The 27,645-nt window shown below is 57.6% G+C and overlaps 1 protein-coding gene across 1 annotated transcript in view; it reads right to left on the bottom strand.

Annotated features, from left to right (window-relative positions):
- The window catches only part of SHANK2 (SH3 and multiple ankyrin repeat domains 2), a 527,407-nt gene that overhangs the window by 160,636 nt on the left and 339,126 nt on the right, over positions 1 to 27,645 (bottom strand). The gene's annotated exons all lie outside the window — the stretch shown is intronic.

Consider the following 27,645-nt stretch of genomic DNA (forward strand, 5'->3'; position numbering starts at 1 on the left):
ATGAGGCAGCGGTTTTCCTTTTTCTTTTCTTCCCGAAGGGCTTTTTTTTTTTCTTGTACAGAAGCCGCCGATTCTCTGCGCTCCCTTGCAGCCGCGGCCGCCCCGGGAGGCGCGGCGATCCCTCCCTCCGGTCCGGGGGCGCGCTGGGCCCCGCTCGCTCTTGCGCGGAGCCCACAAGGCTGCTGGCGGCTCGGCGGCGTCACGCCGGCCGCGCAGAGGAACCGCAGGCCGGCGGAGGGGGCGGCCGGCGGGCGGGCGGGCGGGCGGCGGGGGGGGGCTTCCAGCGGAAGGGGGCAGGTCACTCCAGCCCGGCCTCCTTGGGGCGGGGGGCGGTGGGTAGGAAGGGGCTGCGGGCTCCCCCTGCAGCCACACCAGCCGCCGGTTGGCACAGCTTTTTTCTTAAAGGAAAGAAACCCGAAAAGCTCCAACTTTGCTTCGGTCGCCAAAGCCTCGCACCATCCACAGGACGGGAGCGTCGCCAGTTGATTGCCGCCCCGCAGCACCCAGCACCGGGAACAGGGGAACCCCGCGGACCCCCCCCCCCCACCTTCCGGGGCTGCCTCTCTCCAGGAGTCCCCGCTGCCCCGGAAGTAAGTCAGGGGGGAGGGGGAGGGACGCTGGGGGTGGGGGTGGGGTAGAGAGGAGGCTTTCTCCAGGGTCCTTAGGGGCTGGCTGGTGGGAGGGCAGGGTGAGGGGGAAGGGCCCCGGCCCCGAGGGGGAGGCCCAGGATGCCGACTGGGATGGCTTGGACGGGGCTCCAGGTCCCAGGACTGAAGGTCAGCTCTGCCCAGCGCTGGGCCTGCCACCTGCAGGAAGGCTTCGGCCTCAGCTTTGAGGGAGCAGCCCGGGTGGGCGGTCAGGAGGAGGAAGGACAGGGCTGCTGGGACCCAGCGCTGGGCAGTAACGGAGAACATCGCCTTGCAGGGATGGAGGAGCCCGGGAGCTCCCTAGGGGTGGGGGGCTGCGGCCCGAGGATACACAGGTGTCCTGCCCACTCCTGAGCCCTCAGCCCGCACATCGGAGGCCGCACAAAGGAACTCACGGGTGTGACCCTATCCTCCAGGAAAGGGCCAGTGCGGCAGACGGCACCATCCCGGATGGCCGCTGTCCAGGGTGGTCTAGGAACTTGGGAGGAGGGGCTGAGTCCCTGGGCACTGGCTCTGCCTCCCGCCCCGGGGTCAGCCTGGCGGGTCGGTACGGGAGCCCTAGGTCTGGGAGCTCAGCCCCCGAGCTCACCAGAGGAGGGCTGAACATGGCCAGGAGTCCAGGCCTGGGAGCCTGTGGGCAGGTCACGTGCTGGCCTGGCCTTAGTCGGAGACCTGGCTCTCTGAGCCTCAGGCCCCCTTCATCACCTCACAGCATGCTGAGAGGAAGCCGCAGGCCTCCCGGGACTCCCGTGAGGTCAGACTGGAGGATGCCCACAGCCTGCGGTGGGACTGAGAGCCCCAGGGAGCTATTGGGTTAACCGCCATCCACTTGGCAGGGAGCCAGCACCTGGGATCCGCAGGAGGGGGTGGGGCAGAGCTGGGCACCTGGTGCTCGAGGGAGCGGACCCCCCACTAGCCTCTCCACTTCCCATCCTGTGCCTTCCCCAACCGTCTCCCGCCCAGCCTGGAATGCCTCAAGCTGGAGGGCTCCTCAGGTACAAGCCCGCCACCCGCTCCGGCCACTTCCCCAGGCTGCTGCAGCCTTGCCCTCTGTCCCTGCTCGTCCCCCTGCAGGAGCCCTTCAAAATCCTGCCACAACGATGCCCACTCTGAGGGGCCGGAGCCCTGCTGTTCCCTGGGGACCCATGTGGCCCCCGACACCCGTCTCTGCCTGGCTCCAAGGCAAACCTGTTCCGCTTTCCATCATGAGGCCCTACCGTGGGCCAGCTCCTCTGCCCACCGCACAGACAGCACCCCCTGACAGCCTTTCAGCTGTCCCCCATGCTGGGGGAGCTTGCTGGGGACAGTGTGGCTGTCTGGATGCAGCTGGCACCCTCCCCACTGGCCGCATAGGGCAGGGGCGTCGGGCGTGGTGGGTGTCACACAGGGCCCAGCTCAGATCCTGTCTCTGCTCTGACCCCAAGGGCACTCCAACCTCTGGAACCTCAGGGTCCCGCTTGGCAAAGTGGGAATAATAGCAAGGCACGCCTTGTGGACTTCAGGAGGGGTTAGCAAAGACCCCACCTGAGCCCAGGTAGGCTGCCCCGACCTGTGTGTCTGTCATCCTGCTCACTGAGGAAACGCCAGACTCCTTCATCTCCGATATGAGGGACAGTCCGAACTTTTCTTTCCTGCATTAGTTCAGGAACTGAACAGCCCCTGGCTCCCTGCCCGTCACGACCCATCTCAATTTCATTCACAGACAGACCTGGGTTTGAATCCTGACCCAGGCACTTACCAGCTTAGCTTATCAGACCTCACTTTTCCCATCTGCAAAGTGGGAGCACTCAGACCTTCCTTGCAGGGACTCTGCGGAGCAGGTGAGGGCAGTGCCCCCCTAAACAGGGAGAAGTGCGGATCTCCCCAGGAGACCGTGACTGCATCCTGGGGGTTACCCAGCACGGCGCCACGCGGAATGGAGCAAAATGGGCAAGGAACACAGCGTGGAGAACAGGGGTGGCAGCGTCAGGGGCTGAAGGGAGACGACAGGGTTTCGAGTGAAGAGGTCTCCGGGTCAGTCCCCATTATCCACAGAGGGCAGGGCAGTTCAGCGTTGTGGAGTGCCTACTGTATGCAGCTAGCTAGCCCTAGGAAGTGGAAAGGCAGGCTCAGGCTGATGGAAACCCGCAATCTCGGTAGCAATCGTGAAAAGCAATAGAAACTCCAACACAAGAGTCATTCCCTTAAAACAAGTGCGCATTCCGATTTTGTCTGAATGGCACAATCCCCGGGCACGGGCTCCAACTGGGAAATCCCATACCCCGGGCCTCAAGAAGGAGCCTTCCCCAAATGAGAATCTCTTTCCTTCTAAATCCTCCTAACAAGGGGCCCCTGCACAGTCTATACAAGGGGGTCCCCTCCAGCCTCGCCCAAGCCTCTGGTGGGGTCCTTCTCACCTGTGAAGCCGTCACCTGTGGGCTCCTCAGGGGCAAACATCATGCCCATTCTCTCTGAATCTCCCTACAGGGCACAACATCTACTCTTGGTGAGATTCAGTGTGATGAAAAAAATCTGTACTCCAGCTGCGCTCTCTTCAAACGCGTTTTCTGAACAGGGCAGGAGAGCACTTTAATGTACCCCAAATGGACCCTCCTTTGGAAGCTTCTTGCAGTGGGAGCCGTGGAAGGCAAAGGTGGTGGGCATTCAGCCCCGCCAAGTACAGTTGTGCAGGTTGCACACAGAACAAGTACAGAGGATACCATCCGATCACGGCCGTCATAGAACCATCTGTTTATGGTGGTGATTTTGGCTCTCAGCTGCAAGCAAAGGGCCTTGAGAAAGGGGCAGGCACCTTTTTCAAGTTCATGCAAAGGTGGAGTAGAGGCCATAGACGCCCAGAATGTGCGCAGTATCCTTAGACGCAGGTCTACCTTGGGGGGCTGGGCTGCCGTGGAGGCAGGAGGTAGCCTCCTAGAACCACATTGGCACCGGGAGACACGACCCTGTGCTGTAAGTCTCCTGGGAGCCACATGGTAGAGGCTGTGCCAGCTTTTCATGTTTCCACCCCCGACAGTCCTGCACGTGCCAGGAGAGAGTGCCGAAAACACCTGGAGTGAGGTGGTTGTACGGTCGGCCACACAGACGGCCTCAGGGTCCCCACCCCACCAGCAGGCCCGAAGACTCCCCTGGCATCTGCCTTGCAAGACTGCAGGTGGCTGGGCCTCAAGTGGCCTTAACTGTGGCCCCACAAAGCGAAGGCTGCGCTTCGCTTGGGTCCAGATGGTGGAGATGCCAGCGATGACAGCTGGCATTTAGGATTTGTCAGTCACTGAACAAGCTCCCTTGGCAGTAGTGTCTGGTCCTGGAGGAGGTGTAAACCTGAAGCCACAGGAAGCCAGGCCCCGGCGGCCGAGATGTGTGAGCAGGTGGGCCCTGGGGTGGCTCTGTCTGCCCTGCCCCACACGGGAGGGCTCGCTGTGAGCATTTGAGTTTTGAACATAAGGACCACTGGGGTAGACCAGATGGCCTCACCCGGACACATCAAACAGCTCCGTTTCTTCCCTGCTCTACTGGGATCAGGTTTTGTTCTTGAATTAAAGTTCAGAAAAAATTGTGGCCAAGGGTAAGCTACCATGTTAATTCAGTAATCCATGCAGTCATTTTTATGGTGGTTCAGATGGTAAAGAATCTACCTGCAATGCAGGACACCCAGGTTCGATCCCTGGGTCAAGAAGATCCCCTGGAGAAGGGAATAGCAACCCACTCTAGTATTCTTGCCTGGAGAATTTCACAGACAGAAGAACTTGGTGGGCTACAGTCCATGGGTTCACAGAGAGGCAGACACGACTGAGTGACTGACACCTTCATTCCTTACTGAATACCTACTAAGGGTCAGGCAACAGACTGGTTATTTGGCATTTTTTTGGAGGGAACAAGCCAGACCTAGTCTAACCTTTGTAGACATGTCAAGGAAGGGTAGGGTTGGTTGAATGGTAGACCCCCAAATCAAGTTGAAGTCCAGCTCCCTCATCTGTGAATGTGACTTCATTTGGGAATGAGGTCTTTACAGATGTAATGAGTTAAGGATCTCAAGATGAGATCATTTAGTGAGGGCCCTAAATCCAATGACTGGTCCTTAGAAGAGAAAAGAGAGATAGGAGATAGGCTCAGGGGAGAAAAGGCCGTGTGAAGACAAGCAGAGGCAGGCAGGACACAGCCACAAGCCAAGAAGCACCAAGACTCCTGGCAAACACCAGAAGCTGGAAGAGAGGAGAACAGGGCCTCCCCGGACCCTGACACCTTGATCTTGGACTTCCCGCCCCAGAACTGGGAGAGAATACATTTCTGCTGTTTGGAGCTGCTCAGTCTGTGGTCATTCTACAGCAGCATCAGGAAACTCACACATGGAGAAAGTGGGAAGTCACATATGAGTCTAACTATGACACAAATGTGCAGGATATGGTGCTGTGTGAACTCGAACAGGGCAGGAGGACTTCCTGTAGGAGGAAGACCAACGTGTGAATAGGAGTGAGTGCGCTGGAGGCTGGAAGGGGACAGAGAAAGACGAGCACATTCCAGACGGAGAGAGAACCTCGGGGACAAAGGTCCTGAGGCCCACCTGCAAGGCAGAAGGGGCTGATCACACCGGGCCACGGCTGAGGGTTGGACAACGTCCAGGGGTGGCCTGAGGCTGCAATTCAGCTTCAGGCAGAACCAGAAAAGCGCCTGCTTCCCCCCGTATGACCTAAGGCCAAAATGATAGCAAGCAGCTGATCCACTACTTCCAAGCTAGCCTTTTCCCAGCCAGGCCTGAATCCCGCTGGGATGACCCAAGCTCGGCTTAAGCGTGTCCCACAGCCATGCTTCCTGCTCAGCGCGTCACACACAAAGGCCCGCTGTAGTTGGCGTCACAGCTCTCCCCAGGCAACAGCAGGAGAAGCTACAGGGTGTGAAGATGGCCCGAGCCCTGTGGCTGAAGAGGACATTGGACAGGCACATGCCCTGGATGTGGGGACCTCAGTGAGAAGCGCTGACCCCCTTCAGCTTTGCAGGCAGAAGGGTGGTTTCGGCCACTGGGCCCTACAGCCCAGTCCCCAGCAGCCTCCAAGCTCTGAGGACCCCACAAACATGTCTGCAAGCTGGAAAGGAAAACCCACTTACCCCCAAATCCAAACAGCAAACAACAAGGAAATGAGTCTGTGTTTAATGAAGTGTCTCTGAAATCGAACATGAGGTCAACTTCATTACGCGCTAAGTTTCGAATCCGTCACACATCCTCGCAAGTGAAAACAACCTGCGAGACGGATTTTCTCACCGGGAGAGACTTCTCGGAGAGGTGGCTCAAGGCGACGAAACCCCAGAAGCCACTGGGGGGTCTTCCTGCAATGACTGACTCACGGGAAGATGGGTCCAAAAAGGCAGAACTGCCAAGATCATTTCAGCATTCGTGTGCATGTGCTAAGAAGGTACGGAAGGTGGGCTGTGAGTGTGATGAACACGGCTGACTGGATCTTGGCTGGGGCAGTGGAATGCAGGGTGCAGGGCCCCAGCGGGTGGGGGTGTGGTCTTTTGGAAGTGGCGGAGGCTGTGGGGGCAGCCATGCCTGGGAAGAGCCTGGGAGAGTGATGGAATGTGTATCATCCCTGAAAGCTCCTTCCTGGAGCAGCTGTCGAGGGGCGGGGCCCCCTCCACAGCAGGGAAGCCGAGCCTGAGAGAAGCTGTGGCTGCATCATTCCCCATGGAAATGCATTCCGGTGACAGAGCCTGATGGAGCTGGGAACTGGGACACTGTTAGAAAGAGGGGCCTCTGGGGACTGAATGGCAGTGGCTGTCCTAGAAATTTCTGGGCTCTGCCAATCAGGGAAGATGAGGCTAAACAGCCTGTCAGCTCTTCCGAGGGGGATGCCTGGGACCTCAACAGGTGGCCCAGCTGGGCAGAGATGCCAGGCGTGGGTGAGCGGCCTGGCTCCCTGGAGGTGGGGTGACCCAGAGGGACAGCTCCATGGGCAGGCAGGGCCACGTCCTAGTCCTTGGGAAGGGTGAGTGGGCCGTGAGTGGGTGGGAAGGGTCCCTCAGTCACCTGTCACTCACCTCCAAAGGGGCACCTCTCAGCTTGCGGCCACACACGCCACTCTCCCTGAATCCTGCTTCCTGCATCCCAGTTGGAGGGCGCTTGGTGCCCCCCGCCTCCCGACTCGTGTGAGCAGGCAGAGGCCCTAATTCCCAGGGGACAGGAAGGAAGCCCAGGCCACCCTGGTGCACGGCTGCTCTGTGATGACGAAGGTGGCCAGTTCACTCGCAGTGACATGGCTCCCGGCCCTTGGGAGCCCTGCCCACGAAGTGGCATCATCTCAGCCTCACGGGTGTGGACGACAGGCCGTCCCCGCGGAACTCACAGCCCCGATCTGCAGAGACGCGCTCTTACGAGAGCCGTTTCTCAGACAGGCGATTCAGAACACTGAATCAGAACCATCCCTGCCCGAGCAGATCGCGGCATCACCCTGCTCATCGCTAACATGATAAACAGCGACAAGTTTTTCCTAATAGAAGCAATAATGTGCAAAGAACTTGATTCAAATTAAATTGTCTCGTTATTTTGTGATAAATCACCACAAAGCATCTCCCAAGCACAACTCGGCTATGTTACCTGTCAAGTGGCTGGTGGAGGAGACAGTGGGACGGCAGAAACGACGGGAGGTGATCACCGCTCCCAGGAGAGGGATAGAAATGCGATCGAAACGGGAAAACAGCCGCACAGGAACCTGAAAGGCCTGGGGAGGGGGTTCTGACTTCACCAAACCAGCTCTGTAACCTTGGATGTCAACTGCAGCCTTGAAACATCACAGAGGGGTAAGAAGCGGGGTAGATACAAAAAGAAACTAGGAGTTTGGGATTAACAGATACACACCAGTATATATAAAACAGATAAGGAAGACCTACTGTATAGCACAGGAAGTATATCTGATATCTTGTAATAATCTATAAAGCAAAGGAGTCTGGAAAAGTGTGTGTGTGTGTGTGTGTGTGTGTGTGTATTTCACGGATTCACCTTGCTATACACCTTCTACAGCACTCTAAATCAACTATAATAATAATAATAATAAAAAGCACACACGCAGAGTGTGACATTCAGGAGAGGTTGGCAGACTTGATCAGCTGGTGAGAAGCTACCTGAGGCGTTCACTCTGAAAACGTTCATTGTAAACTGAAATAGTTTTACCTGCTCCCTACCTAAAAGAATCTGCCAGTGACATCAGCAGGTACGAGAATCTGCCGGTGACGTCGGCAGAGTGCCCCCAGGCTTCCTTCCTTATAAAGGTACCCGCAGACCTCAGAGATACTGGGGGTTCCATTCCAGATCGCGGAAATAAAGAGAATGTGGAAACAGAGTCACAGTAGCGCTTGGTTTCCCGGTGCCTATAAAAGTGATGGTTAGACGAGACTGCAGTCCACGAAGTGTGTAAAAGCATCATGCCTAAAAAGCAATGTACACACCTTAATTAAAAAAATACTGTAGGACTTCCCTGGTGGCTCAGTGGTTAAGAATACCCCTGCAGGAGACAGGGGTTCTCTCTCCCTGGCCCGGGAAGATCCCACCTGCCACGGAGCAAGTAAGCCCGTGCGTCACACTACTGCGCTCTAGAGCCCAGAAGTTGCGACTGCTGAAGCCCCAAAGCTCCAGAGCCTGTGCTCCCCACCAGGAGAGGCCGCCACAAGGAGAGAGGCTCATGCACCCCACCTAGAGAGCAGCTCCCGCTCGCCACAGCTAGAGAAAAGCCCCGCAGCAGCGAAGACTCGGCATAGCCAAACAAAGAAATAAGGAAACGAATAAAAACGACTTCGTCACTAAAGCACGCTGACCATCATCTGAGCCAAGAGAGTTGTAGTCTTTCTGCAACAGTAACATGAAGAGATCCCTGAAGCCGGATCACTGTAGCAACTATAATCACCACGAAAAAGTTTCAGATGTTGAAGAATCACCAAACGGTGACGCGGAGATAGACAGAAAGACAGACGTGTTCGTCGCTCAGTTGTGTCCAACTCTTTGCGACCCCACAGACCATAGTCCACCCCATGGGATTTTCCAGGCAAAAACACTGGAGTGGGTCACCATCTCCTTTTCTAGGGGAGCTTCCCGACCCAGGAATTGAACCCGTGCCTCCTACATCTCCCACATTCGCAGGCGGGTTCTTTACCACTAGCACCACCTGGGAAGACCCACTGTGGAGACAAGAAGTGAGCGAATGCTTGCTGCTGGGAAAAATGGCGCCAACAGAGTCACTGGACACAGAGGGACCGCAAACCTTCAAGCTGTCAAACACACGGTAAAGCAAGGGACCAAAAGCGAGGCGAGCCTGCACAGCCACCACGGGGCTGTGCTCAGAGCAGGAGGCGCCAGCGAGTCGGGAGTCCAGAGGAAGCGGGCCCCCGGGGAGGGACGCCCAGGCACCTCCCTGTGCTCGCGGAGTGGCGGGGGCCCCCAGGGCTCTGCCTGTGTAGATGCTGCGTGTTGTTCCACGAGCAATGGCTGAGGGCGTGTCACCAGAAGAGAGGGGAGCTCAGCCCTGCAGGATGGGCGCTCCAGAATCCAGGGAAAAGATGCTCCGGGTGCCAGGACCAGAGGAAAAGGGCCTGGGTGCCCGTGCAGGTGGGAGACAGCACAGCCAGCTGCCAACCCCAACCCAAGGAGTCTTCCTGAAGTCCCTGTTCCCTCTCAATCCGTCAGCAAATGCCATCAGCAAGGACACGGACACTGTCAGCATTCACACACCTGTCCTGACCTCCCCAAATCCCGAGGCCCCAGCATCTTTCACCCGAGGACCACAGAAGCTTGCCGACAAGTTTCCTCTGAATGCATTCTTTATTATAAAAACTTTAAATCAGGTCATATCTTTCTCCCTTAAAATACTCCCACAGCTTCCCATCAGAAGTGGGTAAAAACCCAAGTTTCCCACCGTGTCCAAGACCCTTCGTGATCTGAACCCCGGGGCTCCTCCTCATTCTCCCTGTTACGGCCTCACCATGATCTATTCTCCCAGGAGTGAGTGAGTCCCCTCAGGTTGGAGCCTGGTCCTCCCGCCTCATTTTCTAGCCCACTTTCTAGTCCTGGCTACGGCAAAGGCTGGTAATAGGGTCTTGGACAGGACGCTCAGCCACTCTGGGCTGGGGTTTTCCCGTCTGCCAAAGGGAAGATTAGACCATGCCAGCAGCCACGTAAACGAAGCTCACTGACGCAGTGGATGAAACCCAGCCCGGGACTCTTGCGTCCGGCCTGTGATGCCAATGGGGTGACCCATGTCCTGGGCTACCTGGGGACTGAGGCGTTTCCTCAGACATGGGGTCTTTCTGTTTTAAGACCAGGCTGGTCCCAGGCAAACCAGAAAGAGATGGCTAGCCCCCATTCAGCCGTCTGCAGGGGGAGTGTGGCACCCCCGGCCCTGTTTAAGCCGCTCCCCCAGGCTGCTGCTCCCTGAGACCTTCAGCACGCTCCAGGCGGGTGGGATCATTCTGCGAGTCCATAAACTGGTGGGGGAAAGGTTTGCTCAGGGCTGCGGAGCTGGCCAACCCGTCAACCTTGGCCTTTGACCCTGAACTGAATGTTCTTCCAAAAAAAACAAAGCAAAAACCAAAGGCATGAAGAAACCAGCACTAGGGGAACAGCTTGAGTGCCTGGCATTTCTTTGGGAGTGCAGAAAGGGGTTACCATGACTCCTCCTCCTCTGGTGATCCCAATGACAGGCCAGGCACCCATCTGTCGGCCTCGAGTTTGCCCCCAAAGAGCACGCTGAGTGGGCTGAGGGACAGACGCTGAGCTTGGTTGGCAAGGCCAGCCCCCGAGTCCCTCTGTGGGAGGTGGGCGCTGTCCACAGTGACAAAGCCACCAAATCAGATTGAGCGTGGGTGTCGCTCAGTGACCCCAGCTTTGGAGAGGAGGTGGAACCCCGGCGGGGCGAGGGGCTGGGGAATTCACCCTGAGCTCACAACTCCCTGTGTCGGGCTCACCTGCCCAGCCGGGAGGGCACTGACCTCTGAGGTCAGGCCTGGCTGGAGGGGAGGGTCTGGCCACCGCTCCTGTCCACCCCGGACCACCAACCTCCCGCCACAGGAACATTTTATTTTTGTTCCAAGTGCTGAGGCTGAGATGAGATCACTGAAGGGGAAGTTTTTTTCTAGAAGTCTCTCAAAAGGGGAAGGAGGCGCATTTTCAGGTGGATGGAGCCCCTTTGAAAGGAGCTCAGCAAACGTCTAGATCAGAGGTTGCCAGACTTTTTCTGTGAAGGGCCCGAGAGTAGACAGTTCAGGTTTTCTGGGCCATGTGGTTCCTCTTGCAGCTACTCATTCTGCTAGTTGTGGCTGAAAGGCAGCCATGATGCTATGTAAGTGACTGGGCGGGGCTATGTTCCAGTGAAACTTTATTTACAAAAACAGCTTCCCATCAGAATTGGTGGGCCCGATGGGGTCTGTGGGCTGTTGGTTATAAAGACCTGTTCTAAATGTCCTAAAGACACTCGAATTGACACAAATAATACATGTCTGTGACTATCTCAAGATAACCCACATGCACACACATAAAATAAAAGCTAAGAAAAGTCTTAATTCTCCTACACAAGCAACACTTATATGACCGCACACAGGTGCCTGGTTTGATACAACATCTGAGCTTTTCTTCTAAAATGGAAAAAAAAAAAAAAACCCTCTTTAGAAATGGGGTCATCTGTGAGATGCCCTAGAAAGTTTCAGAAGGATCATACAGATAAACCTTTCTGAAACGCAAAGAGACACCCTCCGGCCCCTTACTGTGTCTAGGCTTTTGTGCTTCATTGGGTCAAAGTGAAAGGAGGCCTGAATTCTGGCTTAATTAGTAATAATGGATAAGTAAGGTAGCTCAGATGGTAGGGAATCCGCCTGGAAAACAGGAGACCTAGATTTGATCCTGGGTCGGGAAGATCCCCTAAAGGAGGGCATGGCGTCCCGCTCCAGTATTCTTGCTGGGAAATCCCATGGACAGAGGAGCCTGTCGGGCTACGGTCCACGGGGTCGCAAAGAATCGAACACAACTGAGCCGGTAACACTCCCACTGTTTTCAACAAAGGCTGCAAGTGTTGTCTTTACTGCGCCCAGTCTTTAACCACTTTTGGATGCCAGTGCTTCCTGTGCCAAACGTCCCGAACCCTCACGCCGACCCCCGGAAGGAGGTGCTGTGCTCGCTCCCACTCTCTGGATGTGGCGAGTGAGGCACAGAGAGGTTGAGTGATCTGCATGGAACACACAGCTGGAGGCAAAGCTGGGCAGTGCGGGGCTGGCACTGTGTCCTAGGATGGCCGGGCACCAAACAGCTCGGGGCTGGGGTCGCTGGCCAGGTGGGGAAGGACCCAGGGGGTGGGGGACGGCTAGTTCTAGCAGCACGTTCTGGAGAAGGCATCTTGGACTTCCTGTCAATTCCTGGGCTGACCAGACGGCCCCCAGGGGTGCCCTGGGAAGATTCTGCTGGCACATCCTGCTTTACACCAAAAGGGCGAGAGCCGGAAATTCGGTCCACACACTTCGGTGAACACAAGCAAGGAAGATCACGGTGGTGTGAGCACAGCCAAAAGCAAAGGGAGGGGCAACACGAGGAAAACGGTGCAGGAACACCTGTGTGGTGAAGGCTCAGTGTTGAAACAGCGTTTAATTACGAAGGTGCTGTGCCTTACAACTCCCCATTGCTACGAACGGGCCATCGGCTAAATGAGGTCTTCCTGGTTGACAAGTGCACTGTTCTCAGGCTCATTCTTTCACTTCTGCCCAGAACACACTCTATAAGTTTGCTGTCACTATATGCCAGACTCCTATTCATCCTTCAAAACCCGCTTCAACAGCCATCACTTTTACAGCATCCTTGTTGCTTAGAGGCAAGGCACTCAGCCTTGTCCCTCACATACCCAGCTCCTTCTCCCAGCCTGATTTCTACTCTTAAGGTGGGAAAAGTGAGATCCTTGCTTTCCCAGCCTCCACTGCAATTATGGATGGTCAGCGGACACAGTTTTGGCCAATAAGCCCTGAGGGTGAGTCTCCTGGGGCCCTGCAGAGAATATTTTACTTGCGCGTGAAAAGAGATCAGAAGAGTGCTTCCTGATGCTTTCTTTCTATATACTCTTTTTTTTTTTTAATTTGGATTTTCTGTTCATGATGGAGTTTTTGCATCCATTTTTATTTTTATTTATTTATTTGGCCATGCCCTATGGCACGTGGGATCTTAGTTTCCCAAGTAGGGATGGAACCCATGCCCCGTCCAGGGGAAGCGTGGAGTCTTAACCACTGGATCATCAGGGAAGTCCCTTCCCTATGTTCCTGCATGAGATTTGCTCTGAGGAGATGACATGTGGAGCTGTGGGAACTACCTACAGCCCTGAGGGAAAGGCCAGGAGGCCTGCCGAGATGCCATTGCCCCTTGGGACAAACCCCAGCCACGCCTTCCTCCAGACTCATCAGGGTGGTCTCAGCCAGCATTAGTGGGCTTTTTATTATTTGCAGCCCGAAGCTTCTTAACAGACATCTAAAAGTTGGAGAGGGGCTTCCCTGGTGGCTCAGATGGTAAAGCATCTGCCTGCAATGCAGGAGACTCAGGTTTGATCCCTGGGTTGGGAAGATCCCCTGGAGAAGGGAACGGCTATCCATTCCAATATTCTCGCCTAGAGAATTCCATGGACTGAGGAGCCTGGCAGGCTACAGGGTACAGTCAGTGGGGTCACAAAGAATCGGACACAGCTGAGCAAACTAATGCTTTCATGCTCTCAGAGGTCGGAGAGGAAGGGAGGGAGGTGGATTAGGTTAGAGGGTATGGACCATGTGTAGGTATCAGGATGCCAAGACCTCCCGATAAATCCAGTGGCCTTCAACTTATGTTCTGGGCTGAGAAAGAGCCTGGGCCCCACTCCTCTGTGCACTGCTGGTTGGCCATGAGAACTCAGGAGCCCTGGTGACACAGACCTCAAGTCCTGCCCAACCTTCAGTTCCCAAGGAAGGTCTGATGACAGTCCGTGTCTCAGGCGGACTCAGTTCACAAGTGGAGAGCAAAATAAAAGTGATTTTCTTGGTCTTAGCCAAGACTAATTTCCCAGTAATTACAACACTGACTCCCTAAACATGCTGGCTGATCCAAAGTACACCAGCAGGGACTTCCTGCTGGTCTACTGGCCAGGAATCCCCACTCCAGGTCCCAGAGGGCTTGGCTTTGATCCCTGGTCAGGGAACTAGACTGCACAGTTGCAACTAACAGTTTGCATGGCACAGCTAAGATCCGGTGCAGCCTAAGAAATGACTATGCTTTAGCAAGTACAGTGGTAACGACAAGGGCATTATATGGTAGGGACAAAGGAAATAGCAGAGCTGGGGAACATGCAAAACGTGAGCCGAAGCAAAGGATGATGGATTTTAGACTGAATGGAAGTGAGAGTTGGACCATAAAGAAAGCTGAGCACTGAAGAACTGATGCTTTGGAACTCTGGTGCTGAAAAAGACTCTTGAGAGTCCCTTAGACAGCAAAGAGATCAAACCAGTCAATCCTAAAGGAAATCAGCTCTGAATACTCAAAGGAAGAACTGATGCTGACGCTAAAGTTCCAGTACTTTGGCCACCCGAAGTGAAGAGCTGACTCATTGGAAAAGACCGTGATGCTGGGAAAGACTGCAGGCAGGAGAAGAGGGCAACAGAAGATGAGATGGTTGGACGGCATCATCAACTCAATGGACATGGGTCTGAGCAAACTCCAGGAGATAGTGAAGGACAGAGAAGCCTGGTGTGCTGCAGTCCATGGGGCTGCAGAGAGTCAGACACGACTAACAACAGCAGACCCCCACAGGCCCTTGGTGATGGTGTGGACCGGATCCTTTGCCTTACAGAAGGGGAAGCTGAGGGCCGAGGTCTGGACCTGGCAAGAGTCATCGGTGGGGCCGGGACTCTGTGTCCTCTGACACAGCCCCGCCTCCAGCGCTGAGCTCAGCAACACGCGGGGTTTCCATTCTGGAAAAGTGATGCCTGACGCCCATGAAAAGTCTCCGTGGTCCAGCTGGTCTAGTGGAGCAGTGCCACTTCTTTTTCTGAAATCAGCAGGTGACTCTCTACCTTCTCTCTCCTCCAAGCATCCCCAGAACTCTTGGTGCTGGCACTTCCCACATGACAGCCACCCACATCAGTGGAAGATCTCGCACTTAATCGAATCAAACCCCATGTGCCCTCTGACCTTCAGAGTTGACATGGACGAAACTCCAGAAGTCAGGCTCCTTCTGAGCTGGAGAGACACCCCCTGGCACGGCTCCTGTAGGGGAAATGCCCTGGCTGGTCCCCCTGTGAGCCGAGCTGCTGTTCACACTCCTTCCCAAGCACCTGCCATCTGCACACGTCTCCCTGCGGAAGACACTGTCTCACAACGGAGGTACTGTCCCCAGCTGGGCGGGACCTCCCACCACACCCCCCATGGGATGCAGACAGAGAGCTGGCTGGGCCTCCAGGTCACCAGGCTGTAGATGGTTTCAACCTCCCAGGGCTCCAGCCCCAGCCGGTGCCTTCCCTTCCGCGTTCCTGTCTCTAAGATCTCCTAATTCTCCCTTATTGTCCTCATTATTTTTTATTAAAGCCGGAGTCCCGCCACATGGCTGGCCACGTGCCGGCCCATCCGTCTTGCTGTTCCCTTGTGCAGGGGCAGCTCACCTCTCCTCCTCGAGGTCTAATGATGATTTGCTTGTTTCTAGTTTGCCCCAAACAGACATTTTTCTGACTGCTACCTGCTGGGTTCCAGGCGCCTGTCTGCCAGGCCAGGCGGCGTCTGTATTTGTTTTCCTTCCTTCCTCCCTTCCTGCTTGTCTTCTGAAAGATGGCCACCCTGGTGCCTTCTCCACTGACTCTCCCTTCTCCTCCCCCAGATCACTCACACGCATCCATCAGAGGATCCTAGGCTGTCTGAGTTTATCGAGACAGATTTCCACTGAAATATACTTACGAGGGGCTTCCCAGGTGGCACAGTGGTAAAGAATCCACCTGCCAACGTGGGTTGGATCCCTGGGTTGGGAAGATCCCCTAAAATAGGAAATGGCAACCCACTCCGGCATTCTTGCCTGGAGAATCCTCTGGACAGAGGCACCTGGCGGGCTACAGTCCGTGGCGTCGCAAAGAGTCGGACACGACTGACAGAGTAACTGAGCATGCACAGCCCAGAGTACTTATGAAGACCACCCTCCCTCCTCCCACATTACTGAGAACAGGGAGACGGTCCAACCACAGGTGACCGCAGGGTTTATCAGCGCGACTGCAGATGACACACAGTACATCCGTGGCGGCCTTGTTCGCTACCCGCTGGGTCTCTGGAAGCCCCTACACTCATCCTCTCTCACAGGACGGGATCCCCCCCAACACTTCCAGCGAGGACGGTGTGGCTCAGAGAGGTGCAGTGACTAGTTCAAGGTCACACAGCCTCTGCGGGGGTTGAGCCAGGCATCTAGTGGAGGGTTTGGGCTGCAGAGCCCCCTCGGCCAGCGGACGGAGACCAGAGCTGCTCCCTGGCCCTCAGCACCCTCTTTGGGACAGGCGGGGCAGCTCCCCCAGGGCCTGCAGAACTCGGGGGCTGGGGTCCACATCCTGTCTCCCCAGGACCATCGCACAGGGCTGCTGAGGGACCAGAGCCTCAGGCCAGGAGCAGTGAGGGAGCTGAGAGGGGCCTGCAGGCCCCCTGCAGGTCCAGCTTTAATGTCTCCTCCCTGGAAAGCCCCCTACCCCCCAGCCCCTTCTGGCCGCCTGCCCCATGCCCCCAGCCTGCTCCTGTCACTCCACGGCACTGAGGACCGTCCCCACGGCCCTGGAGCCCCCCACTGCCCCGGCACTGGGGGAGATCGGGGCATTGTCCTTTCTGCTGGCCCTGCTCTCCAACAGCCTGGGGGGTCTCCACACACAGGGCGTGAGGAGGTGGCATCTACGTGTGACCTCGCTGATGCCCCCGGAGCCCAGGCCTGGCCCCAGGCCTTTCCTAGCCCACTGCCTGCCACCCGCCCAGCGCCCTATGGCCCCTGGCTGTCCGTCCACCGACATGCATGGTGACCCCCTTCCAAACCCCCAGGCCCCATCCAGGGTGTGAGCTTCATCTCTGGGGGGTGCACAGGCCCCACCCAGAGCCCTGTGGGAACGGCAACTCAGGCTTTAGCACAAGGGGCTGGAAGTGGGGAGGGTGGGGGTCAGTGGGTCCCAGCTCTGGACACTCGCCTGGGGCACATGCGTGCCCAAGGAAAGACATGCCACAGGGCACAGAGACTGCATGGTGAAAGCCGCTCGGCCGTGTCCGACCCTTTGCGACCCCATGGACTGCAGCCCGCCGGGCTCCTCTGTCCACGAAATTCTCCAGGCTAGAATACTGGAGGGGGTAGCCGTTCCCCACTCCAGGGGACCTTCCCCACCCAGGGATTGAACCCAGGTCTCCTGCACTGGCAAGTGGATTCTTTACCACTGATCCAGCATCCCCCCCACCCAAGTTTATACCCCCCCAAACTCGGAATGTGCCCTACTTGGAAACGGGGTCTTTGCAGAAGTAGTGAGGGGATTGAGGAGAGGTCATTCTGAATCTGGGGGGAGGCCCTGAATCCATGAAAGGAGTCCTCACAAGAGGGGAGACAGAGGGACTTCCCTGGTGGTCCAGTGGGTGGGACTCCACTTTTCCCAGGTAGGGGGAGTGGGTCTGATCCCTGACAGGAGAACTAAGATCCCCCTTGCCATGTGGTGTGGCCAAAAAAAAAGGAGGGGGGAGACAGAGAGAGACGGGAGCATGAGGCAGAGGCTAGAGGGACGCAGGCACAAGCTCAGGGACACGCAGGGACCCCAGAGGCTGCAAGGGGCAGGAAAGGCCCTCCGCAGAGCTCGGGGTGGGGCAGTGAGCCCTGACCACACACTGATCTCAGACCGCCGGGATCGGGCAAATGAGCGCTGGTCCAAGTCAGCCAGGGTGTGGTCACCCGCAGCACAGCCCAGGCCACGCACTCAGGGAGAGTCTTGGGGAGGCGGCCGCAGACCGCTCGGGCGGGGGCTGTGCGCTCCTCACTCCATCTGCACCAACCTCTGTGCGGGTGCGGGGGGCCTCCATGGATCCCTCCCCCCCGGTCTCCCCAGGCTCCTGGGATGGCCGGCACCCTGCTCAGGTGTGTCCGGCTCCCTCGAGGGACAGCACTGAGATGTCATGTGAGGAGCAGGCTGGGTGCTGCTCCCATCACAGGCGGCCTCCATGTGAGTCCAGCCTCAGTGGCCCAGCCCTGACCCCATGCCCCGGGCCCCTGGCCAGCACCTCTTCCCAGATGCAGTGGGCTCTGTGGCAGCCAACACCTCCTCCTCGGAGGCCCCCAGCACAGCCTCAGAACTGGGGCATCCCCGTGGGTTTTCCCGGCAGTCACACGAGCCCAGACCTCATTTCCTGGCCTTAGAGCCTCTGGGATGACTGGGGGCTCCCAGGGAGGCCAGTGAGCAGGGTGCAGTGGGCAGAGTCTGGGAGAGGAGCCGAGATCGCGAGTCCCTTCCTGGCCTGGGGAGAGTGGCTAGAACTCCTGCAGCCTCAGTCTCCCCACCTGTAGAATGGGCTCTCCCTGCCAGTCTCATGGTGAGTGGGGATCAGAGGGCCCGTTCTCACTGCTCTCAGTCTCAGCACTCTGAAGGCTCGAAACACTTGTATTAGTTTCTGACGCTTCTGGAAAAACTGGACACAAACTGGGCAGCATGTACAATGCAGGGTTATTCTCGCACGCTGCCGGAGGCCACAGGCCTCACTGGGCTAAGGTCAAGGTGTCTGAGGGCTGCCTCCTCCAGGAGGACCCGGGGAGAATCTGCTTCTTGCCTGTTTCTGGGGGCCGCCTGGACCCCTTGGCTCCTGGCCCCTTCCTCCATCACTCCATCCTCTGCTCTTTGATCGTTATCTCCCCCCACCCCCTCCTCCTGATCATCCCTCCTCCGTAACTCGGACCCTGCACTCAACACCAGGCCCACCCAGATGCTCAAGTCAGGCTCCAGTCTCAAGGTCAGCTGATACCTAACAGCTTCCCTGGTGGCTCAGACGGTAAAGAACCCACCTACAATGGAGGAGACCCAGGTTCGATCCCTGGGTTGGGAAGATCCCCTGGAGAAGGGAATGGCAACCCACTGCAGTATTCCTGCCGGAAGAATCCCACCGACAGAGGAGTCTGGTGGACTACAGTCCCTAGGGTTACAAACAGTCAGACACAACTGAGCAACAACCACTTTAACTTCCACATCTAACAAGGTCTCACATGCAACCTCAGTCCTCGGCCATGTGACACAGTCACGCTCAGAGATCAACACACGGGTGTCACTGGGGGCCAGGACTCGGACCACCACACCGTCCAAGCCGCCCCTCCCCTCCCACGGAGAGACGGCGAGACAGGCCCCGCTCGCCATGCAGGCCGGGGTGTTTCCACCGAAGCCTGCTGCAGATCTGGGGCTGACTCATCGCGTCCCAGGCCCTGCCTGGGGAGCTGCTGGGGAGCAGGGAGGAGCAGGTTGGCACGGGCACTGGGGAGCAGGCAGACAGTACCGTGACGGAAGTATTCATGCATTCTTTCCTTGTAAGCCACACTCTCCCGGGGTCAGAGGAACAAAGCCAGGCCAGTAATCAGACCACATGCAATTACCCGCTGAGACGGCGACTGTGCCATTTGCTGCTGACTCGCCTGCCCCGGCTGGGAAGAGAGCCGGGCGGTGACCTGGGCGGCTCGGGGGCCCCTGCTCCTCGGGGTGGGGTCGCCCCGGAGAGGACTCATGAATGGCTGGCACGGGGAGGTGTATCTGTGTTCTCAGGTTCCCAGAGGAGAATTAGGAAGAAAATTCTCTGCAAGACCCAGCTGTAAGTCAATGCGACAAATTTCAGCTGGGCCCGGCGGGCACCTCATCTCGCAAGGCTAGAGAGTCCATCAGATTCCCAGCACAGAAGCTAATTAGATAAAGATGGAACCGGGCGCCCTGGGAACCGTCTCCCTGAAGGCTGAGAGAAGGCTGGGAATCAGCACGCCCCGGCCACGTTGGGGAATAGGATCCAGGGGTTCCCGCCGCCTCCCTGGGGCGGGGGGACGCACCCCATCCATGCGGGGGAGCTGGGAGGTCTGAAGTCTGCCCAGGTTGTGCTGTTTCCCACCTGCTTGGTCCTTTTGGTTTAAGAAGTGGTCTGAGCCCAGGCCGCCACCACAGTGACCCATCGTGAGGACAGGAAGCGCCCACGTGCCCCTCAGAGAACACCCGCCCCTCTTGGTCTGTCAGTTGGAGCTCATGGTTCCAGTGACAGAAGCCCCCCACCCCCGCCGCGCCCCGCTGTCCTGAACACGAAGGTTCTGTGCTGACCGCAGGAGGACCCGATGGCTCCCCGTCCTTGCTTTATGGGAGCAGGATGTGGACGTGTGTACACATTGAACCCCGTGGGGACCCCATCTTGGGCGGAGTCGGGGGGGCTTCCTCCAGGAGTGGGCAGCTGCTTTTCCCTGGGAGAGAAACAGGGACCCCCACGGCGCTGGCCTGTTGCAATTGGCAACAGGAGGACCCAAGCCTCCGGGGGAGGAGTGGACGGGAGGGCAGGTGAGCCGGCACGTGGTTTCAGGGGCCGACCGGAGGGAAAGGTGGCCTCCAGGCACAGTGGGGCGGTGCAGGATGGTGACTCTGCTGTGCGCCCCAAACTGGGAGGGACAGCTGCCCGCTGGGAGGAGGCCGCCGGGTACCCTGGGACCCACGCCCTAGACGGTACGAGAGGGCAGGTGGACTCCATATGCCTGGAGGTCAGGGGTCATCCCGCAGGGAAGGAAACCCAGGTGCCGAGGGTGACACGTCTGAGGAGAAACAGCAGAGGGGGCTCAGAGGGGGCTCGGAGGAGAGGCTGCGCCTGGGGGTGGCTCCAGCTTTGTGCCCGGCCCAGGGGCCTGTCTGCTGCCGCTCCCCCTCCCCCGGTTTGATCCACCCCCAGCTTCTGTAGATGCAGGCCCGGCCCTATCCTCACTGGCTAGCACCCACTTTCCGTTGCTTCTGCAGAACCTGTCACCTCCCGCTGGTCCGGTGAGAGTGTCCTGGGGCTGTTGGGACCAATGACCACATTCTGGGTGGCTTCAAACAGCGGAAGCTAAATGTCTCACTCTTCTGGAGCAGCAGTTCATTGCCAGTCGTCACCAGGCCAAAATTAAGGCATTAGTTGGGACTGCTCCTGCCAGGGACCCCAGAGGAGGGTCCTCCCTGCCTCTTTCAGCTCCTGGGGTCTCCAGGCAACCCTGGGCTTCTGAGCTTGTCCTTCCAGCCTCTCTCTAGTGTCTCTGGGCCTCCTCCTCCTCATCTGTATTCACAACTCCTCTGCCTCCCTCTTACAAGGACACCTGTCATGCCATTTAGCACGCCACCCACAGCCCCCACGATAATCCCGGAAAATGTCCGCATCTCAGCATCCTTCACCACACCTGCAAAGACCCCTGTTTTTTGCTGCATAAGGTGATATTCACAGGTGCTGCGGGCTTGACACAGACGTCTTTGGGGGCCGTTATTCAGCTGACCACACATGCCGCTTACATCAGATACAATCCCTACACGTATGACACAAGTTTTCTCTGTGAATACATAACAAGAGACAGACGAAGTGCTGGGTCCCCATCTGTGCTCCCCCTTCTCAGTACCCACGCCCCCCTCCCCAAGGTCTTCGTGGACCCATCGCCTTATCCACTCACCGTCCTGAGACGCGGGAAGTGCTTCCCAGCGCCTGACATGCGCATGTTCAGAGACCCACTCCCTGGCTTCCTAAGACAGCCTCACATGTTCGCTCACGCTCTCCCTCGTCAGGGAAGTGAGGCTGGGGCAGGTCACAGGTGCCCTCCCCCACCCCATGCCACGCCTGGCACGATGCATGGGGTGCTCCCACTGTCCTTCCAGGGGAGGGGTGATGGCCAGGGCACATCTGATGGGTTACAGGCCTCTCTGCCTCAGTGTCCCCATCAGGAAAAAGATGCTCTAAGCACCAGGACGGGAAGAGGTCAGGGAAGAGGTAAAACATCTCTGCACGGCCTGCGTGGAGACGACGTGACGCAGAAAGATGGAGCCGAGCATCCCGACCTCCGAGGTACCTACCTCAGGTCCCTGAACTCAGCCCCAGTCACATCCCCACGTCGTGCTGCCGGGGGACCCCCGCCTGCCCATCCGAGAGCCTGAGAGGCTCGGCAAAAAAGGAGATTGGTGAGCAGAAGAGGCCGCACCCCAGGAACAGGACCGAAGACCCTCCCGGCCACCAGCCAGAGCCCAGCTTCGGAAGCTCCAACCATCCGTGGGGCTCCTTCCCCAACCCAGCCCCACTCAGCCTCCAGCCCTTGCGCGTCCACAGACAGCCTGGGCTCCACAGGGCCGACTCCAGGCCAGGGAGCAGGGGCATGACGGCGCCATCTGCCAGGCCCGGCTTCCGGCCACCACGCCAGCCTCCACTTTGACCTTGATTCACACAGTTGGGCTGGAATCAGCAAAGCCCTGTTTGCCAGCTGGCAGCCACCAGAGCGTGTTCAGACACCCTGGAGCTGCTGAGCATGAAACGCACCTTCGGGGGCGGAGGCTGCAGGGCTTCCAGGCCACGCCTTCCTACGGGCCAGGGTCCGGGGGGCCAAGACAGGAGCCTGGGCCCCTTTCCTCACCCTGTGCCCCTGGACGTGGCCCTTGCCTCTTGCCTTTGCTTTCCTGCCTGGAGCCAGTCCTGCTTGCCTGTGATTCGGACTAAACTCGTCTGTAGAAAAAGCGGGATTATCTTCTGTTCAAAACCACCAAAGTGCAGTATATAAAACGGGGAATTAACTGTTGCGAAGCCACCACTTCAGTGGCAGTTAGAGCATTCACCGTGCTATGCAACCACCAGCTCTGTCTACTTCCAGAATATTCATCACCCCTAGAGGAAACCTTGCCTGTGAGGTGGGCACGCCCCTCAGCAATGCTTCCTGAAGACACAAAGGAAGAAAGAGACCCTGCAGAATGTAATGTATCAGAACTGGGCGTAAGACGGGCGCTATTGAGGGATGGATAAAGAAGATGTGGTACATATATCCGACGGAGCATCACTCCCTCGTGAAAAGAAGGCAGTAGGGCCACGTGCAGCAACACGGACGGGCCTAGAGTCTCATACAGAGTGAAGAAGAAAGAGAAAAACATATTAACACATATATGTGGCGTCTAGAAAAATGGTACGGATGAACCTATCAACAAAGCAGAAATAGAGACGCAGACGGAGAGCCCAAACATGGACACCGGGGGGAAACGGGGCTGGGATGAGCTGGGCCCCTGGGACTCACGGACATACAGGACGGATACTGTGTACAAAACAGGCAGCAAACGAGAACCTACTGCACACCTCAGGGAACTCCCCTCAGGGCTCTTTGGCGACCTAAACGGGAAGGAAATCCAAAAAAAGCGGAGATACGTGTAGAAAAACATAGCTCTACAGAGGGGCCGGGCCGTCGTGACGGGGAGGAGGCCCAGCCGCGGGAAGTGCCGTGAGCCCCGCAGGGCCGAGGCTGGGCGCCCGAGGCCCCGCGGTGGGGGCCCTCCGCGCAGAGAGCGGGACAGGGTCGGCCGCCGCCTTCTCCCCGAGGGGCTGGGCGGAGGTGCCGAGAAGAGGCTGGGCAACTGGGTCTGGGGCTGCTCTGAATGACCACGCCTCGGCTTCCGCTTCTGTGCGAGGACCGGAAGCCAGCTCACGGGGCCAGCGCTCTGCACACAGCAAAACCTGACGGAGGTCGGGGAGCGGTCCCCAGATATCCAGGGTGCGTGCGCGCTGGGAAGCAGGCCATCGAGGGCAAAGGCACGGGGGTCCACGGCGGGGCAGGGGGCCTGGGGGGAGGCGAGGCTCCTACACGACCCACGAAGCTGCCCAAGGCACCGCGTCCAGGGCAGGTTGCAAGCATGCGGGAAACTCACATTTCTGAAATACCGCCCGAGTGGGTGGACTGTGAGCACAGAGCTCCTAGCAGCGGGAGATGAGCCAGAGGGCGGAAGACCAGCCCAGGTGAAGGGGGCGCCGAGTCTACAGTGATGGGGGAGGGGGCCCGGCGGGACTTGAGGCTGACTGGCTGCCAGGGAGAGGCCAGCAGCTGCAGTCTGCTACCTGGCCAACTCTGCTTCGAAAAAGTCTGTGCTCCACATGAGGAGGCCAGAGCCCTGGCTTGCCTGCCTGCCTTCCATTTACTCGCCCACCAAATCCACTCACTCAGGCAACCATCCATTCATTTCCTCCATCCAACCAACCATCCACCCACTCTCCCACCAATTTATCCATCTACTTATCCACCCGTTCATCCATTTCCATCCATCCACCTCCTCCATCCATTCATCCAACCAACCAACCAACCATCCACTCAACCAACCATCTATCCATCCATCTAACCATCCATCCATCCAACCAACCATCCACTCAAACAACCACCCCTCTATCCACCCATCCAACCAACCATCCACTGAACTAACCATCCATCTATATCCAACCAACCATCCATCTATATCCAACCAACCATCCATCCACCCACCGATCCATCCTCCATCCACCCACCCATTCACTCATCCATCCATCCATCCACCTCCTCCATCCATCCAACCAACCATCCTCTCAATCAACCATCCATCCATCCATCCAACCAACCATCCAACCACCCACCGATCCATCCTCGATCCATTCACCCATCCACTCATCTATTCATCCATCTTTCCATTCACCCATCCACCCACCCATTCACTTATCCGCCATCAATCATCCGTCCATCCATCATCCATCCGTCATCCATCTATCCACCCATCACCTATCCACCCATCCACCCACCTAGTCATCCCTTATCCATTCAGCCACTTCCCATCCTGGCACCCCCTCTTCACCCCCACCCTGCTCCCATTCTCTGAGGACTGAGCAGTTGCCAGGCTCTGTACCAGCTAGCAGGGAAGAGGTGACAGGCCTGAGTCAGGTCTGGTCCTGTCCTGGAGAACACAGATGCGGCAGGTGCAGGATGGATGGGGCAAAGGCAGGGCAGCCTCCAGCCCGTGGCTCAGGTGATGGGGGTCTGGCTGCCTCTCCTCTGGCTCCTCCCTGCTTCTTGGAGGAAGACTTGAAGCGCCAGGCAGTGGCCAGAGGTGGGGACTCAGCACGGGCATCTCCCGAGGGCCTACCGGGTGCCAGCGTAGCCTTGGGGACACTCGGGGAACCGGCCTCCTCATCTTCTCTGTGGCCTGGTACCCCCTGACTGCCTGTGCCCACACCTTGGGGCCTGCAGTTTCCAGGAGGGTCACTCACAGGTGCCCATGGGCTGGTGGTGATGGCAGTTTCAGGCAGGATGTATAGAAGTCTAACCAGGAGACACCTCGGGGATGATGCGGCCGTTTTACAGGTGGGGAAGCTAAGACCCAGGCAGGCAGCCAGTGTCAGAGCTGGGACTGGGACGCTGGCATCTGACCCAGCAGGCCTGGGCTTGAAGCTGCCCCCAGGACTTCAGGCTAGTGCGCCTGATGACATATTTGAGGGCCGGCTGTGTCTCAGACCCTGAGCCAGGGCCGCGGAGGTTGGAGGATGAGGACGTTGGCTGGGGGCGGGGGCAGGGGCTCCTACCAGCTCACAGGGCTGGCTCTGCCTTCAGGGGCCTCACACTGGCAGCCTGCCATCAGCCTGGGAGGGAATATTCACGCTATGGACTTTGGCACAAGCTGCAAAGCAGGCTGAGGCAGGGCAGGGGCAGGGAGAGGCCAGACGGTGCGGGGACAGAGGCAGAGCTGCTCTGGCGGCAGTGACTGCGGAAGCCCGTGACCAGGGAGGACCAGTGCGAACCGGCCGGGCGGTGTTGGGGCTGGGGGCTTTGTGTGATGCGCGGGCCGGCACCTGCTCCTCCCCCGTGGAGGACAGGCAGGTGCGGCCCAGCCTGGGGGGTGCGGCCGGAACCCCAGCCTCCCCCAGCTCCTCCGCAGCTGTCTCTCTGCCGTCCCCCCATCCGCCTGCACTCCCCCGGCCCACACACCCACTGGCCACCTGGGCATGTTCTAAATGTGGCCTCAGGGAGCGTGGAGCCAGGCGCCTCCCTTGTGGGGGGGACATGCCTCCCGGCCCCCAGGAAGAGGCCCCCAGCTCCAGAACAAAGGTTCCAGGGCCTTTCTGCAAAGGCTGATGAGAGAGCCCTGGGCCTCTGAGAGCCCTGCTTCTCTGCACCTGGAGCAGGTGGTCCTGGGGTCCCTGCTGGCCAGGCTCAGCAATTTTGCTCAAGTGCCCCTCCCCCCGCCTGGTGGGCTGAGGGCTCCCCACCCCACTGCAGGGCAGTCTCCGAGCTGGGCCCCCAGGCCTGTGCTTGTAGAGGGTCTGGGCATTTCCCCAGCTAGAGCAACCTCACTTCAGCTTGGTTTGGAGACACCAGGAAGACCCCAAGCCCTGAGTCCAGTGCTTTGAGGCCACTTGGCCCACCAAGCCAGTGACCCCTAGCCGTCCCGAGGGGCTGGGACCCAGCATGCACCCGGGACACGTACCAAGAGCCAGGCTCGTGCTGCCTGCTCCACTGTCCACTCAGTCCCACTCTCAAGGCTCTGCGGTTGAACTACTGGGTTTGGACACCAGGTGGAGCAGAGTGACGCTCCTGTCTGGGTCACAGGGCTGCGGAGGTGAGGCTGGGAGGGGCCCAAGGGTTTAGCCCTTTGCACCGAGCACCCCTCCCTGACCAGAGGGCGCCCTCCTTTTCCACCACCCAGCATGTACCCAGCATCCCCAGGACCTGCTCTCATCAGCCCCGGTCACTGGCTCCACCACGAATGCTCACTCCAGAACGAAAACACACCGGGGCCCCTCAGCCTCCAATTTGGATCCTATTTCTTACCCTGCACACACGCACAAGTACCAGAGTCTTGTCTGCTTTCGCGGTCTCGGCAGGAGTGGGGCAAGGAGCAGGCCTCTGGCTCCTCTCTTTCCCGTGTCTGATCCGAAGGAACAAACACGCAGTGGACATGGCCTCTGCCTTAAGAACGGAAGACTTGCCCACTCATGGCTCTCCAGTTTGTCCCCAAAGAGACCCCCAAACCACTTCTTTCAAGCCTGGGAAGCTTATCCCATCACTGAAAGAAGAAGTTCCTGGAACACCACCACGCAATGGACAAAATGGTAACTTACAGGGACAGGTGGGAAGTTGAGGGAAGTTCTCAGAATACAGAGCAAAAAGGCAGAGTCAGAAAACATGAGAAAGAAGAAGGGACCAGGGGAATGAAACTCAAACGGTCCAGCCGGGAATCCAGAAGGGTGGAGACAGAGAAGTAAGGGGGGTTTTCATGAGGAGAATACAAGGACATTCTTAAATCTGAAGCTGCTTCAGTCTGAAGGAGCCTCCAGGAGGTGAACTGAATGGATAAAGGTCATTTGTAGAGGCACGGATGGACCTAAAGTCTGTCACGCAGAGTGAAGTAAGTCAGAAAGAGAAAAACAAATACTGTCTGTTAAGGTACATGGTAAAGAATCCACCTGCAATGCAGGATATCAGGAGACGTGGGTTCTGCCCCTGGGTCAGGAAGACCCCCTGGAGGAGGAAACGGCAACCCACCCCAGCATTTGTGCCGGAAAACCTCACGGACAGAGGAGCCCGGTGGGCTACAGTCCGTGGGACTGCAGAGTCGGACACGACTGAGTGACTGAGCCTGCACACACACTCTTACACACACACACACACAGCTGATTCATTTCATTGTACAGCAGAAACTAATGTAACATTATAAGGCAACAATACTCAATTAAAAAAAAAAAAAAAACAAGACTCACACCCAGATCCATCACCAGGGCATTTCAGAGCATCCAGGGAAAATAGATACGGTGCTATTCCTACAAAGTTCCAGGGAAGAAGCGAAGACTCAGCACTGGACCTTGTCATTGGTGAAGAGGAAGGGGGAAGTGAAAAGCAGGCAGTGCGCGTGCATTTCAGGATGACCATCTTGAATCTGGATTCCTCAACACTGAGCGCGTGTGAAAATCAGAGACTTTTCCGTTACGAGAGTTTATACTCTAGGTACCTTTTTTGAGGCTGTTACTTGAATCTGT

This window comes from Oryx dammah, unplaced genomic scaffold, assembly GCF_014754425.2.
Source record: "Oryx dammah isolate SB20612 unplaced genomic scaffold, SCBI_Odam_1.1 HiC_scaffold_15, whole genome shotgun sequence".
Taxonomy (NCBI): domain Eukaryota; kingdom Metazoa; phylum Chordata; class Mammalia; order Artiodactyla; family Bovidae; genus Oryx; species Oryx dammah.